We start from the raw sequence: 6,581 nt of genomic DNA, 5'->3' as shown, positions 1-6,581 counted from the left end.
AAAAAAGAAAGAAAGAAAGAAAGAAAGAAAGAAACTAAGAAAGAAAGAAAGAAACTAAGAAAGATAGAGTTTAGGATATTAAAAGTCAGAAATTTCAGAACCACACACAGATGAGATAACGTCTACCTGGGGGCAAACTCTGACCTGCAGCCTTCAGTTGTAACTTCTGGACTAGGTAATGGCTGGGCAACTTCCAATTTCTTCTATTTTACCATCCCATCACTTTTTCCTGTACTATGTAAGCATAGTTTAAGTCTCCTAATATTTAATTTCCCTTCTGACCTGGATTTGACCCCACCTGCAACTCTGGCTTCATCCTGTATCTTTAATAATTCATTTGAATCCTCATGTAAGTTTTGCACTTCATAAAACTCTGCAAGTACAGTGACATAATTTTCTAACAACTGCCATTTGCGTATTTAGGTGCACACATGTATAAAACATTTCTGCAGGAAATCTTTTCAAATGGACTCTTCTTAGTCCCTTACATTCCATTTGGTGAAGAGATCTGTACCTTTACCAGATCATTTTTTAAACACAATCTAGAGATATCCTCAGGGGCTGTTACACAAAGCAAGTTGTTTCATGTTTTCCGAAAGTGTCTCGGGCTGCTCCTTCTACGTCAGCTGCAGATGTCAGATTTTTGTCTTCAAGGCAGTGAGGAGTCACTGAACGATTTTAAACAGGATCAAGAGAGGATCAGATTTACATTTTAGAAAGAAAGAGCATTCCTGCAGCCATTTGTAGCATGGGTTTTTAGGGAGTGAGACAAGAGACCAGGTAATAAAAGAATAAAGCAATAAGACAGGGGATGGCATGCATTGGGTTAAGCCGCTGCCTGCAATGCCACTGGCATCCCACATTGGAGTTCTGGTTCCAGTCCTGGCTGCTCTTCTTTCAATCTAGTTTCTTGCTGATGGACCTGGAAAAAAAGCAGAAAGTGACACAGCACTTAGGACCTTACCATCCATATATGAGACCTGGATGGAGTTCTTGGCTCCTGGCTTCAGCCTGGCCCAGCCTCTCCCTCACACACTGAGGCCATCTGGGGAGTGAACCAGCAGATAGAAGATTGACCTCTCCTTCCCCTCCCCATTGCCACTCTGCTTTTCAAGTGAATAAAATAATAAAAATTGAAGAATAACTATAAAAAGAGAAATACTTTGACCATGTGTATACAGTGCAAGAATAACAGAAAAGAACTGTAAAATTCCATTTTTAGAAACCTGAAACCATTTAGTAATAGTGCAATTACATTTCCTATAGTCAACTAAAGCAGTCAAGTTGGAAAATTTCCTTGTGTCATATCATCTCCCAGTTTTGAGAGATAGAGACATTTACCTGAGAAGTTAAACATGACTTCATAAAGCACACAGGAGTCTGGAGTAATATCAGCAGATCTTGAACTCTAAGACGCTACTTAGGTCCTGGCAGCAGAGGTGGAGAGCAGAAAAGAGGTTTGGGAGTTCAAGAACCAATGAGGAGGCAGAAGCAATAGGATTTAGTTCCAATCAGATGTGAGGGTTGAGGGAGAGGGAAATGACAAAGATATCTCTTGGTGTGGGCAACGAGGTGTGTGACACTGCCCATTAGGAAGTGAAGGACCGGGAGACAGGAACAGATAAGGGGGGCAGACAGAGAAGATCAAGAATGAATCTGGGCCGGCGCCGCGGCTCACTAGGCTAATCCTCCACCTTGTGGCACCGGCACACCGTGTTCTAGTCCCGGTCGGGGCGCCAGATTCTGTCCCGGTTGCCCCTCTTCCAGGCCAGCTCTCTGCTGTGGCCAGGGGAGTGCAGTGGAGGATGGCCCAAGTGCTTGGGCCCTGAACCCCATGGGAGACCAGGAGAAGTACCTGGCTCCTGGCTTCGGATCAGCGCGGTGCGCCGGCTGTTGCTCCCCCTCTTCACGGAGGAATGACACAGGACCCTGCGCTGTTCTTTTGTCTGCTTGGCCCTCCCCGGGTTTGCTGCTGGTTCTTCCCGGGTTGGCTACCGACCCTTCCACCTCCGTGGAAGGGCGGTGCCCCCTGCCACTTTCCCCACTTCCGCGGGGGAGCGGCACACCGCCTGCCAGCTCTCTCGGGGGCTGCTCAGGTGTTCCTTCAGCTAGATGTTCCTCCGTGCATGTTGGCTCTCTCCTCCTTTATAGTCCTCTTCCACCAATCCCAACTCTGCTACCCACACGCCGAGTACACTGCTCTCCTCCAATCAGGAGCGGGATCAGCTCCTGCAGGTTACTGGTTGAACTGGAGGCAGCTGTGTAAAAGCTGTTTACTCCTCTCCCAGCGCCATATTGTGGGAGAGCAGATGCATAGAGTAAGTCTTAATTCCAGTAACTTAGTCTAGTCCGAGTTGCTCCCCACAGCCGGCCGCAGCTTGCCGGCCGCGGCGGCCATTGGAGGGTGAACCAACAGCAAAGTAAGACCTTTCTCTTTGTCTCTCTCTCTCATTGTCCACTCTGCCTGTCAAAAATAAATAAATAAATAAATAAATAGTAAAAAAAGAATGAATCTGAGAAATGTGGGGTTGAGCCAAGTGCTGACATTGAAACAGAGATGTCGTTGGACACACGGATCTAGAACTCCAGAGACAATAGTGAACTGGAAGTTCATTAGCTTCCAGATGGTGGTTGCAGCCGTGGTTTTGGAAGAGAGCAATTAAGAGTAAACAAACAGGCTGGCGCCACGGCTCACTAGGCTAATCCTCCACCTTGCGGCACTGGCACACTGGGTTCTAGTCCCTGTTGGGGTGCCAGATTCTGTCACAGTGGCCCCTCTTCCAGGCCAGCTCTCTGCTGTGGCCCAGGAGTGCAGAGGAGGATGGCCCAAGTGCTTGGGCCCTGCACCCCATGGGAGACCAGGAGAAGCACCTGGCTCCTGCTATCAGGTCAGCGCGGTGCGCCGGCCGCGGCGGCCATTGGAGGGTGAACCAACGGTAAAGGATGACCTTTCTCTCTGTCTCTCTCTCTCACTGTCCACTCTGCCTGTTTAAAAAAAAAAAGAGTAAACAAACGTGGCCTGAGGAAGGCAGAAGGCCAAGGATACGACGGTGAGGAACACAAATGCTAAGGGTGTTCAGGAAGACAGCGTGGCGCAGTAGAGACAGCCCTGCTGAGGGCTGCCAGTCTGGATATGGTACTCCCTTCTCAGTCTCAGCTCCTCATCTACAGAATGAGGATTACTGACATCTTCCCTGAGGATAGTTAAAACGGTTGTCAGGGTGTTTACAGATAATGTAACGCTCCTATCACAGTGCCTAGGATACACTGCCATCACCAACATCTTCATCATCATTATTATTGCTACTAATCTAAGCTGTTAGAAGCAGCTGTCAAGAAAGAGTAAATAACTCCTGAGTGAAGACAAAGTTGCTGACTGAAAGAAACTCATAGGTTTTGGTGTTTGAACATTGGAGTATCTGTTCTAGACAGTAAGTTTTTTTACTTGTTAATTTCTATGATTTTCCAACTTTTTTTAAAAAAGATTTTGTTTATTTGAAAAGCAGAGTTACAAAGAGAGAGAAAAAGAGAAACAAAGAGATCTCCCATCTTCTGGTTCACTCCCCAGATGGCAAAGACAGGCGGAGCTGGGTTCGGTCAAAGTCAGGAGCCAGGAGCTTCCTCTGGGTCTCCCACATGAATGCCAGGGCCCAAGGACCTGGGCTATCCTCTGCTGCTCTCCCAGGGTGCAGCAGGGCTGGAAGTGGAGCAGCTGGTACTTGAACTGGTGCTCATATGGAACGCTGGCACCACAGGTGGCGTCTTAACCCGCTGCATCGCAGTGCTGGCTCTCCCAGCTTCTCTAGGATGATTAAAATCGCCGGAAATGTGTAATTAGAACTTTTGTCTACATATTCCACACGAATGCTATAAAATATAGTATAAATATAAAGTACAACATTCACTACACATTGTAGTGAAAAGGCAGGAAAATACTATTTCTGTACAGAATAAAAAAGAGCATGTAAGATGGAAATAGTTGGACTTTTTCTTGGCAAGTCAGGGAGATGCTCCTTCCCTATTAACGTTCCATTTCTCCTACAGTTGCCCTATCAGTGAATCAAAATTTACCCATCAGCGAGAAACCAAGAGACATCTTTTCATGGATAGTTAAGAGAAAATAGCCTTCTGAACAAAACCATGGAACTGCTTTTTGGTCATGAGCCACAACTCTGTGGTCAACAACATTATCCTTTTGTACCCTCAACATTTGGGCAGTCTGTGACTTCATGAACTCATCACACTATGCCTCCAGGAAGACACAATTATGCCGAATTTGCAGTTGCTTTTATCATATGAAGACAAATGTTGGTAGATAGACTTATGCAGTTCACTCAAATGAAAAGCTCTAGGACATATTATCATGCTTATCAATCAAATGAAATATGCTCAGCTTATTGCACAGGGGTTAGCATGTCTCCTTGTGGAAGCCACTCAGCTTATACTGACACCTGGTAAAGCCGTGTTTTACAAACCAGCAGCTATGGTAATCTGACAGCTAAAGTGCAAGCGAAACTTGTGCAAAGTCAGCAAATGCTGGGATACATGGGTCTTTCTTCAAAAGGCAAGTTATTATATTTAAGTTGCAAGAAGGAAGAATGCTTATGAATGTTTTAGCAATGTAGTAATCTGACTTTTGAGTGGATTAAGTCATACAAACATACTCATTGCTAAAGAATATCTGAATAGCTTGGTGAAGCCCAGGGACAAACTGCACATTGGTTAGAAAACAAGACCATCAGGAGGAAGAATTGAACTGGGGTTATTTTGCCTGAAGCATGAGAAGCTAATGAGAATTTTTAACTATTTATATTTTTTGCTTATTTTATTGGTCAAAAAGTGACATATGTTTCTATAGAGAAGGCTCAAGAAATTCTAATAAAGCAAAAATGTATAGGTACATCCCCCAGCAGCCATCACCAATACCAGGCTACACATGTATTCTTCCACTTTCCCCCATGCATTTCAATGTAGCAGTAATACTTCAACTACTGATTTTCAGGTTCAAAGCTTCTCGTGTGGATGTGAGGGTGATCTTGCTGTGACATCTGTCATCCCATTGATCTCCAGGGCTGATTCACCTGATCTGGCTTGCTAGGCAGGTGTCCCCTTCCTCCATCATTGCTCCATGTGCGTCCCTCCTGAAGCTGCGTGCTTGGTGGAAGAGGACAACTTTCTCCACTGGAGGAAGACTGGTCTTTGGTCAAGGGTATATGAGCAGCTTCGCTCCCCTGCTAGAACCTCCAAACAAGCTCTCAAAGCTTCTCATGTTGGTGCAATGGGATGAGAAGGAAACAGAGACATCACATTCACTGCAGAGTTGGAGACGTAAAGGAGATCTCTTCCTGACCAAGGACACTGGATTGCAGTGAGGAAGAATAGTTGTGTCTCTAAGAATATGGAGAACACAGATTATTTCCATATTCCATATATTTGCAGACTTCAATGTGGAGGGAAAGGGGTGGAGTTCACACCAATGAGGAGACCAAATTCCCATCTAGGATCCTGTGGCAGACACTTGGCAATCAGCCACATACACACACACACACACACACACTGCCATTGTCCACCTCTCAGAAGCTAGAACCCATATACTCCTCTTGGCTGCATTTTGAAATGCGCTGCTGGGAGGGTTAGGTGAAGTCTGCACAGTTGACTTCCCCTCTTCCCCTTCTAAACACACACAGTACAATATGAAAACTCTCATGGACATCAGGATCACGAGGTTACAAGTTTGAATAAGCCCAACTCAACAGAGGGAAGGGGGGGATGGAGAGAGAGAGAGGAAGAGCGAGAACCCCTGACAACACACCCTACCCCTGCAAGCTACATGAACAAAACCCAAACCACAAAACTCCAGATGTCTTCGTCTTGGAAAACGAACCCTGATTTGTTTACATTTTTGTCAAGTGAAATTTCTGTTACTGGTAGCTGAGAGCATTCCTAACTGACATGATGTCAAAGCCACTTCTATTGTCTGCTTGGATGACTGGTGGATAGAAGCCCCATGTCATTCTCTTTAGGGACTGAGACTAGGCTTCCTCTTGTCTGCTCAGGGAACATATCAAATAAAATCTATTGTTGCTGGTCAGAAGCCTGTTAGGGAGTGATGACACTTCTTTTAGAATATTCTGTTGTCTGTAGGACACATTGAGTGACAGGCGTTCTCTTCTAGAATGTTCTGTTATCTAAGGGACACACCTGGGAGATGAAATTGTCTCAGAGGTATCTGAAAGGACATATTGGAGACGCATGGACCAAATTTTGCACAGGGAACCAGAAGAGCACCTACTCTGGAGACAGAAAATGCTAGTTTGGAATGTGTGCAAAAAATTAGAATTTCTAATAAAAGTATCATCTAATGAGAAAGAAAAATAGGTAATTGGATTTTATTTACACTTAGAATCACTTTGTTAGAATGGTTAACAGAGCAGGCTATGGGTTCAATGTCTGCCTGCTTACTCTGTTACTTCCTTAGCTGTGAGTTCTTGGGTGAACCCACCTCCTGGTGCCTCTATTTCCTCACCTGTAAAATGGGGATAATGATAGTACCCATGTCACAGGATTTTCATAAGGATTAA

At 45.1% G+C, this 6,581-nt stretch overlaps 1 long non-coding RNA gene across 1 annotated transcript; it reads right to left on the bottom strand.

Annotated features, from left to right (window-relative positions):
• Nucleotides 1–246: 246 nt before the first annotated feature.
• Nucleotides 247–2,119, bottom strand: LOC149122266 (uncharacterized). The gene is made up of 3 exons (XR_016220240.1): nucleotides 1,856–2,119; nucleotides 1,342–1,427; nucleotides 247–922 (listed from the first exon to the last, which is right to left on the bottom strand). It is a non-coding gene; the product is annotated as an uncharacterized LOC149122266 (long non-coding RNA).
• Nucleotides 2,120–6,581: the final 4,462 nt, after the last annotated feature.

This window comes from Oryctolagus cuniculus, chromosome 14, assembly GCF_051225735.1.
Source record: "Oryctolagus cuniculus isolate XC-2025 breed Fujian yellow rabbit chromosome 14, ASM5122573v1, whole genome shotgun sequence".
Lineage (NCBI taxonomy): Eukaryota > Metazoa > Chordata > Mammalia > Lagomorpha > Leporidae > Oryctolagus > Oryctolagus cuniculus.
Note: the sequence above shows the minus strand (reverse complement) of the source record. Positions and strands in the feature narration are given on the sequence as shown.